This window comes from Chiloscyllium punctatum, chromosome 3 (genome assembly GCF_047496795.1).
Source record: "Chiloscyllium punctatum isolate Juve2018m chromosome 3, sChiPun1.3, whole genome shotgun sequence".
Classification (NCBI taxonomy): Eukaryota; Metazoa; Chordata; class Chondrichthyes; order Orectolobiformes; family Hemiscylliidae; genus Chiloscyllium; species Chiloscyllium punctatum.
The window spans coordinates 25,280,869-25,291,979 of record NC_092741.1 but is presented as its reverse complement, the minus strand read 5'-3'; positions in this window follow the sequence as shown (position 1 = coordinate 25,291,979).

Below are 11,111 nucleotides of genomic sequence, written 5' to 3'. Positions count from 1 at the left end.
GGACTAGTCAATCTTCACAGAACTGCATCCAATGCACTGGCATATTTCTTCAAATAAAGAGACCAAAGCTATACACAGTACAGTACTCCAAATGCAAACCACAGGACCATAAGTTATTGAAGCAGTAGTACACCATTTAATCCATCCAGTCTGTTCTGCTATTCAATGAAATCTTGGCTGCTTCGATTACCCTTAGCTCCCTTTTACTACCTTTTCCACACAACCCTCAATTCCCTTGAAAAATCTGTTTTTCCCAGACTTGGGAAACACTGAACAGTTTTCTTTTGCAGTAAAGAACTCACAAGATTCACTGCACTTCGAGATAAAGAAACACCTCATCCCAGTCTTCAACACAATCTCAGAATATGGGGTTATCCCACACAAGGAAATAACCTCTCAACCTCTACTCTGTCAATTCCCCTTAGAATTGAATGTTTCAAGGGAGGTCACCTCTCATCCTTCTAAATTCCAATTGGTTTAAACCCAACTATCTCAATCTCTTCTTACAAGACAATGTGTCCATACCTGGTAGCAATCTAGTCAACCTTCACTGCACTGCCTCTAATACAAACTAAATCTTTCCTTTGCTAAAGGTATTCCAACTGTGGTCTGACTCACGTCTTAAAAGGAAGGCTGTTTTGTAAAAACTGTTCACGCTCTACTCCCTTTGAAAGAAAGGCCAACATTCTATTTGTCTCCTCTATGGGGGCGGCTCAGTGGTTACCACTGCTGCCTCACAGCACCAGGGACCCGGGTTCAATTCCCGCCTCGGGCAACCGTGTGTGGAATTTGCACATTCTCCCAGTGTCTGCATGGGTTTCTTCCAGGTGCTCCAGTTTCCTCCCACAGTCCAAAGATGTGCAGGTTAGGTGAATTGACCATGCTAAATTGCCCATAGTGTTAGGTGCAGGGGTAAATGTAGGGGAATGGGTCTGGGTGGTTTGCTCTTTGGAGGGTCGGTCTGGACCGAGTGGGCTGAAGGGCTTGTTTCCACACTGTAGGGAGTTTAATCTAATTACCTGCTGAATTTAAATATTAGCATTTTGTGATTTGAATTGGAGGTGGCACAGGACAGGGTGACAGTAGGCACACAGATACACAATATGGCCACTGAACCATAAGTTGGCCACTTCATACACAAGGTGGCTGTCAGACCACAATATGGAGAGAGACAGCAGAGCAAACAGATACTGGCTGGGGGCACCAAGAAGCCAGCAAAATGCATTCAGCCTTGTTGATTAGTTTAAATCAGGTGGGGGAAAGAGAATATGAATAACAGGTACTGCCCACCGAGATGTCTGGGTCCAGCAAACACCTTTGATAGAAATGCTAACCATTTGATATGGAGTCAATACAAAGTGCTAATAACCAGGGCTGCAGGAATCGTCTTTCTCAGCAAAGGGCGATTAACACTCATTACTACAGTAATGGACTTCCACGCAGACATTGAAATTGACAATGACCACACCGAAACTATTAATTATTCTACAATATTTACAATAAACAAACTATGTTACAAAGACAATAACATCACTGATGCTACAAAAATGTATAAGAATATCTTGACATGCGCTCCAGGTGAGAGGACTTGCGGCTGGCCACTGTGCTGTTGGTGTCTCTCTTTCTGTTCCCCACCCCCCTGTTTTTCCTTGTACAATAAAGTCGGTTGTTGAACACCAACACTGACTCAGGCTGGTGATTTTCCCCACAACAGACTCATGGATGATGATTTCTAAATCCCTCTATTTTGTACATTTCTGTAGTCTTTCTCCATTTAAAATAATATTCAGCTCCTATACTCTTTCTACCAAAGTGTACAATTTCACATGTCCTTATTTTATATCATATCTGCCAGGTTTTGCCCGTTTGTTTAACCTGTCTATATCCCTTTGCAGACCACGTGTCATCTCACCACACACTTCCCATGTGTTTGTGATCCATAAACTTGGCTACAGTATTATATTTAATTCTCCACATCCGAGTCATTGATGTACTGTTTATTCTAAGTATTTGTGACTGCAACACTGGTTCCCTTCATAGCACTCAATTAGTTCCAGGGTTGCTATCCTCTGTCTTCTGAGCAAGACAAACTCTATCCATACACGTATACTACCTCCAATACCATGGACTCTTACCCTATTAAGGAGCCTAATAGATGTTAACTTAAACATTTTCAGAAACAAAACAAATACGTTGTCTTCACACTGTATCCTTTTTATTCGAACTCCTTATCTTCTCAAAAGAATTCTCGTTATTTTTTTCAGGACAATTTCCCCTTCAGAAATTGCTGACTGTTTAATTTTATTATGATTTGCTAAATGCTTTGCTATTCCATCCTAATAGACTATTTTCTCAATAACAAATTGTAAGTGACCTGGTCTAAAGTAACCTGTTTTACGTCTCCTTCCTTTTTTAAATACGTTTTCTAACCAAGTGGGACTTTTCCAGAATCTAAGGATTCTTGGAAAATTACTACTAGTGCATGATTATTTCTGTAGGTACTTCCTTTAATGTCCTAGGATATATCCCATCTGGTCCAGGCAACTCAATCTTTTGCACCATTCGTTTCCCTTGCACTTTTTCTTCAGGTTATTGTTATTTACATACTTACTGTCTTTTTTTCCCCTTGGAGGTAATTTTGAAATGCTCTTAAATGTGTTGTACTATGAAGACTGAAGCAAAGTATTTATTCAACTCTTCTCTAAAAAGGTGCCTGTGTTGACTTTGGCACCTCCCTTTCTTAAGTACTTGCTGTCTGTCTTGATATTACTTGAGATTTATGCTCAAATGTTTATGTTCTCATCCTTTATTACTACTGAGTTCTATTTTAAAGCTGTCTCAACTTTCTGGCTTAACAGTTACCTTTCACAATTTTGTTTCTCCTTTTCAATCTGTTACTGTACTAAGACTTCCCTGGTTAACCAATGTTGCCTTATCCCATTCCTCAAATTCTTCTTCCTTACACAATGTCCACTTTAATAGAAGATTAACCTGCATACTTTTGTTTGTAATTCTCTCCATGGTGACATTATTTTTTATAATTTACTTGCTGCATCTGCATGCTAAATCTTTGTGATCCATGCACTGGGACACCTCAATCCCTTTGCATCTCTCACCATTTAGATAATGTTTTTATTTATTCTTCCTGCCAAAATGAGAAATGTCACATTTTCCCAAATTGCACACCATTTGCCATATCTTTGTCCACTCAAAATCTACATTTATCCTTCGGTCCTCTTCACAACTTACTTTTCTACTTGCCTTTGTGTCATCAGCAAATTTAGCAACCATACTTTTGATACTTCATTTATCATTTGTATAAGTTGTAAAACATTGAGGGCCCAGCATTGATGCCTTCATACTATACCTCAAGAGTTAAAATTGAGCAGAACTACCTGACAACACCAAGTGTTCTGAACAAGATCAATGTAATATGTGGTCCAGTAGCTAAGGTAGCTGGTTGAATGAGGCCAGTTTAAATTAGACCCCCCCCCACACAAAAACAAAAGACTGCAATCAAGTTTGAATTTAGTATATTGACAATATTAAAAGCCAATGACACAATCCGATGCTTTGGGGGTATAAGACCAGGAAAAATTTGAACAGTTAGAGAATTGCCAAAAGACCAAACAGATATAGGCTGCTAGTCAGAACTCTCAGGAGGTACCGGTCTAGAAGTGGAGTTTGCACACTGACCTGTAGGGCAAATCTACCAAGGAAGATAAAGAGAAGATTTGACTGCTGACTGGTTTTGAAATGTGAATTTTTCAGTAAATCTGTCGGTGGTTTTAGCAGATTAGTATTATAGAACGAAGAGTAAGAGACAGGTTAGAGGAAGGAGTTATAAAATAGTTGTTAGTTAGTTATTCTCTGTTATACTTGAATAAAAGTTGTTAATTTGTACATTAAATAGTTCATGGCCTCTCGAATTTTAACTACACACTGTAGATTACTACACAGGATAAATCTTTTCTGTGTTGCTGGTTAAAATTAACCATGAGCATAACATTCAGCACATGAATTTATACTTTTCACCAATCTGAAAAGGTCCATTTACGTCTACTGTTTCCTGTCATTTAGTCAATCTTTGAATCCTGCTAGTATGTATCATGCAGGAATATGGATCCACTATCCCTGCAGCCACATCTGTTAGAACCTTTGAATAAAGCTGAGCAGGTCCTAGAAAGTTACTGGCTTTTATTTATTAAAATTCTCTCTGAATAATGAATATTGGTAACAATTATTCCAAGTTCTGCACTCTTGGCCATCCAAACCAACAATTTTTCTCAACTAAGCAGTCTTGCAACATTGTAAAAACAATGACTGCAGATGCAGGAAATCAGATTCTAGATTAGAGTGGCGCTGGAAAAGCACAGCAGTTCAGGCAGCATCCAAGGAGCAGGAAAATCAACATTTCAGACAAAAGCCCTTCATCAGGAATAGGGGCAGAGTGCCTGCAGGGTGGAGGGATAAATGAGAGGAGGGTGGGGAGAAAGTAGCAAAAAGTACACTGGGTGAATTGGAGTGGGGATGGAGGTGATAGGTCAGAGAGGAGTGTGGAGTGGATAGGTGGAAAGGAAGATAGGCAGGTAGGACAAGTCATGGGGACAGTGCTGAGTTACACCGGGCGAGTGTCCCCACCCTCCTCCCTGACCTATCACCTCCAACCCCACCCCCGTTCACCTATTATACTCTATGCGACTTTCTCTCCACCCTCCTCTCATTTATCTCTCCGCCCTGCAGGCACTCTGCCTCTTTTCCTGATGAAGGGCTTTTGTCCGAAACATCAAACTTTCCTGCCCGAACTGCTGCGCTTTTCCAGCACCACTCTAATCTAGAGTCTTGCAACATCCCAAGTCTCCACATTCTCTATGCCTTCTAATTATGTTGGCAAAAGGAATGAGGGCACGTGGTTCCCCAATATTTTTGATCTGCTTTTTGTGCCTTTACTGTGAGGTCTCTAACTTTTTCCAATTATAATAATTCTCCTATAATCACTAAAGGACCAGCAGGTATCTTTTGATGTTAAATAACAGGATATCAGTAGGTCATTAATTTCTGACTACTTTGCCTGAAGACACACCCAAGTCACCACTTTGCCTCTCTTCTTAGTATGATTTAGTCAGAGTCATACAGCACAGAATTAGACCCTTCGATTCAATGAATCCATGCTGACCATAATCCCAAATTAAACTAGTCCCACCTGCTGGTTCTTGGTCCGTAACCTTCCAAACATTTCTTATTCATGTACTTATCTAAATGCCTTTTAAACATTGTAACTGGGAGTTCATTCCATACAAACCACAAAAGCATGGTCTTTAAAAAAAGACATGAGTGACAATCCCCTCTCACCTTAAATATGCCCCCAGCCTTGAAATGTCCCACCCTAGAGAAAAGACACCTACCATTGACCTGATCTATACCCCTCATGATTTTATAAACCTCAAATAGGTCACCTCTCAACCTCCTACACTCGTGTAAATAATCCCAGCTTGTCTAGCCTTGCTCGACAACTCAAATTCTCCTTTCCCAGCAACATCCTGGTAAACCTCTTCTCAGCCCTGTCCAGCTTAATAATACGCTTCCTATAACAAGGAGAGCAGACTGAACACAGTACTCCAAAACAGGCCTCAATGTCCTGTACAAATTCAACATAACATCCCAACTCAAACTCAAAGGCCTGAGCAATGAACGCAATACTTCAATGCTCCTGTCAAGTTCTCTTACAATAAAGACTAACATTGTAATAGCCTTCCAAATAAATTAAAAATGAAGAATTGATAGGATTTGCATGGCAGTGGCTGGGATACCATTAATTGCTCCATATAAAGATCGATTGTGCTGAACATGGGACTCAAGGCACCTCTTTAAAATCCCACTCCAACACTTTCTTAGTGAAATCAAGTACAAACTAATCATTTAGGTCTGTCATTTTGTATTCACCATTACAAATTCACTTGACTGACTAATAGATCCATGTTCATTTCAGCCAAATACTTCCTCCTTATGAACCTATACAAGCATTTAAGAGAATTTTTAATGTTTTTTTTAAGTTTCAATTCATATTCTATATTCCCTTTCCTTATCAATTTACTGATCCTCTTCTGCTGTTTTCTGGGAACATCCAAGCATATAATTACTGCGATTTCAGGCAACCTTCCAGGCTTTTACAAATCTTATTTACTCTGAACATCCTTTGCCAGTCACAGTTGTGCTTTTTTCAGTTTTGCAACTTGAAGCAACATATAGTCACTATAAATTATAGAAACATAGAAAATAGAACATATAACAGCTACAAATATTGAAACAGAAACAGGAGACAAACATTTGGCCTTTCCACAATAAGTAATCTAATCTAAAAAAAGCCTACTTCACCATTCAACATAATCATAGTTGGTCATCTAAGTTAGAACCCTGTTCCCACTTTCTCCCTGAGCCCTTCGATCCTTCACGTCCAAAGAAACATATCTAAATCTTGTTTAAAGATTTCGTACTTTGGTTTCAACTGTTTTTTGAAACAGATTTCAAAAGGCCCACCACTCTCTAGGTAAAGAAATTTCTCATCTCATTCCTACATGACCTACCCTGTGTAACCTTTGCTTCTGAACTCTCTGGTCATAGCATCATAGAGATATGTAGCATGGAAACAGACCCTTCAGTCCAACTCATCCATGCCTACAAGATATCCTAGGTAAACCTAGCGCTATTTGCCAGCATTTGGCTTGTATTCCTCTCAACCCTCCCCATTCACATATCCATCCAGCTGCCTTTTAAACACTAATTGTACCAGCACTTCCTCTGGCAGCTCGTTCCATTCGTGCACCACTCTGCGAGAAAAAGCTGCCCCTTAGGTCCCTTCTAAATCTTTCCCCTCACCTAAAATTCATGCCCTCTAGTTTTGGACATCCCCACCACAGGGATAAGATTGTCACTATTTACCCTATCCATGCCCCTCATGATTTTATAAACCTCTATAAAAAAAGGTCACCACTCAGCCTCCGACACGGAAGGAAAATAGCCCAAGCCTATTCAGCCTCTCCCTAAACCCTCCAAACCTGGCAACATCCTTGTAATCTTTTCTAAACCCTTTCAAGTTTGGCAACATCCTTCCTAAAGCAGGCAGACCAGAATTGCACACAATATTCCAACAGTGGCCTAACCAATGTTCTACACAGCTACAACATGACATCCCAACTCCTATACTCAATGCACTGAACAATAAAGGCATAGTTCGCACTTGTAATATCAGGTGGTCTGTCATGTTGAATGAGTCATTGAAGAACATAAGAACTAGAAGCAGGACTGACTAGACTGTCCAGCCCTTCAAGCCTACTCTGCCATTAAATGCAATCATAGCTAATCTTTTCATGGACTCAGCTCCCACCGTATCCCTTCATTCATTTATTTTTTCAAAAAAGTATCTGCCTTAGCTTTAAAAAGTGTTTACTAAGGTAGCATCAACTACTTCCCTGGGCAAGTAATTCCATCGATTAACAACCCTCTGAGTTACAAAGTTCCTTCTCAATTCAATCCTAAATCTGCTCCCTGTAACCATGAAGCTATGCTCTCTTCTAACTTCACCTGCTAGTAGAAACATCCCATCTACTATTTTAAATTGATTCCCTTCATAATTGTGTTTCTATAAGATCCCGTCCTCATTCTTCTGAATTCCAATGAATATAACCCCATTCTACTCAGTCTCTCCTCATATGCCAACCCTCTCAACTTCAAGTTGACCAAATGAACCTACTCTACACCCCTCCAGTGCCAATATATCCTTTCTCAAGTAAGGAGACCAAAACGCCTTGTACAGCTATAAAATTACCTTTCTGCTTTTAGCAATGCCCTTTTGCAATGAAGGGCAAAATTCCATTTGCCTTAATTACTTGTTGGACATGCAGACCAACCTTCTGTGATTCATATTATTGATGTGCTCAGCAGTTACAATAGCTTCTCCAATCTAATATTCAAAATTAGCCTTTGCATTTAGTTGGTAGAGCAGTCTCAGGGAGTAAGTGAAAGATCTTTTTCCCTACTAGGGCTGTCAGCACAACAGAAACATCCTTTTCATCTGAAGAACCCCAGTGACAGAATCAAGATCAGAATCAAACATGCTATTCACAGTTTAGATGAGAGTTGTGACTTGCAGATTGTTGTAAGGTCTCTGTAGAAAATGGCTATCCTTAGCCAGTTTGAATGCAGTTCAAAACCCAGGAGAAAAAGTGAGGACTGCAGATGCTGGAGTTCAGAGTTCAGCATGTAGTGCTGGAAAAGCACAACAGGTCAAGCAGCATCCGAGGAGCAGGAGAATCAATGTTTCGGGAGCATAAGCCCTTCAGCAGACTGATGATACAGTAGGCAGCATGTTAGTCTCAATCTGAAGGTCCAGAGTTTAAAACCCAACATGGCTGCTATCACAGACTGTGAAATCATGCTTTTATATTAAGTATTAGATTAGCATAAATCTAACCTTTGTCATTTCGCAAGATAACTCCAAGTCTCAGCTCCTGAATTGAATGGTTACTATTTTCCATGTTCAGTAAAATAAGAAATACCTTCAAGGAAGCCACTGTCAATGAGTTTCTGTTTCCAGTTAGCAGTAGAATATTGGGACATGCATTTAAAACTGAAATGTGAAGGAATCACTTATCTAAATATAATGAATGTCTGGAATTCTTGACTATAGGAAACTATGGGGGCTAGATCATTGAATGTATTTAAACAGCAAGGAGTCAAGTACTCTGAGCTGACACAAAGCAGGAGTTAAGTTCTTGGACAGCTCAGCCATGAAGCTATTGAAATGCAGGGCAGGCTAGACTCAAATGGCTACTCTTACAGTTCTTATATTTTAATGTATATTTGTAGAAGTGCTTATTGAATTTATAACATTTGATCTTTCTTAAGTACAGTCTGGTTTCATCAACTGGCTAATGGTAGCTGAATCACAAGAGAAGTCAGAAGACATTTTGGAAGGTTTTAAAAAAAAGACAGTCCATTTTAAAAAAGCAATTAGAGTTTGTTACAAAATCAACATTATTGTACATATGTGACAACTATATATAAAACACACTGTAGAAACTCACCTTGGTTCCTTTGACAGTACCATATATACCAAGTGTGTCATTTCTACTACCAAAGGAGAAGAGCAGGAGGCTGGAAGAATACAGCAAGCCACGCAGCATCAGAAAGTCAAGCAATCAGCATTTCAGGTATAATCCTTTTTCAGGGCTAGGCTTGAAGGAGAGGGGCAGTAGATACATGAGAATACCAGACTCATGATTATCTGGTTCAGAAGCTTAACTTTGTTAGTTGATTCAGTTGAGTCGATTGATTACTTAGGTCAGTTGAGTGGATTAAGCTTTTTTAACTAACTCAGTTGAAAAGGTTAAAGTGATTGAACACTTCATTAACCCAACTGTGTCAGCTGGACTAGTTTGTTAACCTAGTTGAGAGTTAATAATGTCATTTAACTGGGTTCAGCTGTTTGAATTGAGCTAACTCAGTTTGTTAATGGAGTTCAGCTATTTAGATATTGTAATTAAATGAACTCAGGTTGGAAAACTCACGTAAGTTGGTTAATTTACTTATAGAGATATACAGAACAAAAACAGACCTCTCAGTCTAACTCATTAATACCGACCAGATAGTCAAAATTAATCTAGTCCCATTTGCCAGCACTTGGCCTACATCCCTCTATGCCCACCTGGATACCTTTTAAAATGTTGCAATTGTGCCAGCCTCCAGCAGTTCATTCCACACTCAAACCATCCTCTGTCTGAAAACGTTGTGCCTTAGATCCCTTTTACATCTTTCCCCTCTCACCCTAAATGCAGGCCCTCTAGTTTCAGACTCTTCCACTCCAGGGGGAAAAAAATCTTTGTCGATTCACCCTATCCATACCCCTCGTGATTTTAAAAATCTCTATAAGGTCACCCCTCAGCCTCTGACACGCCAGGGAAAATGGCTCCAGCCTATTTAGCCTCTCCCTGTTGCTCAAATCCTCCAATCCTGGCAACATCCTTGTAAATCTTTTCTGAACACTTTCAAATTTCTCACTATTCTAAAAGTAGCCTAATCAATGTCCTAAACAACTACAACATGACCCCCCCAATCCCTATACTCCATCCTCTGACCAATACAGGAAAGCATGCTAAACTCCTCCTTCACCATCCTATCTTTCAAGAAACTATGAACCTGCACTCCAAGATCTCTTTGTTCAGCAACACTCCCCAGGACCCTACCATTAAGTGTATAAGTCCTGCATTTGCCTTTCTGAAGGGGAGCACCTCCGACTAATCTCGCTGAATGAGTTAACTCAGCAGTTTCCTCGTGAAACTAGGTTAAAAAATCACACAGCACCAGGTTATAGTCCAACAGGTTTAATTGGAAACACCAGCTTTTGGAGCACTGCTCCTTCGTCAGGTGGTTGTGGAGTGTAAGATTATAAAACAGAATTTATAGCAAAAGTTTACAGTATGATGTAACTGAAATTATACATTGAAAAAGACCTGGATTGTTTGTTGAGTTTCTCATCTATTAGAATGACCATGTTGGTCTCAGTTCTTTCATATGTGAATCACAAAACTTTTTTTTAAAAGTTACATTCTCAAGTGAATTTTAACAATTAGTGTCTGCCTACCCAGATAATGTATTGAAGGTGTGAGCTCCCCTGTGTGATACTGTCTGTTTCACAATGTTTAGACTGATTCTTATCTAAAAAAATGAATTTATAAAAACTTACATGGATTCATGCAGTTTTTGAGCAAAGTAAAATGTAACTCTGCAAGGACAAATTCACTCCACAAACTTTCATGTGTATATCTGTGAAGAGCAGGTGCATGTGAGTGAGTATAAATGGGTACAAGTCTGCGAGAGCGTGTATGTATGAGTGTGTGGTGTATAGTGCAATGGGGTCACCTGTAGTGTGATATGAACCCAAGCCAGCCCCAGTGGTACCAAACTTGGCTATCAGCCTCTGCTCAGCCACTTTTCATTGCTGTCTGTCCCGAAGTCTGCATTGGAGGATGGCCACCCGGAAGTGGATCTCGACTACAGGGAGATGCTGAAAAGGCTGTTTTCGCTGGAGCGTCAGAGGCTGAGGGGTGAACTTA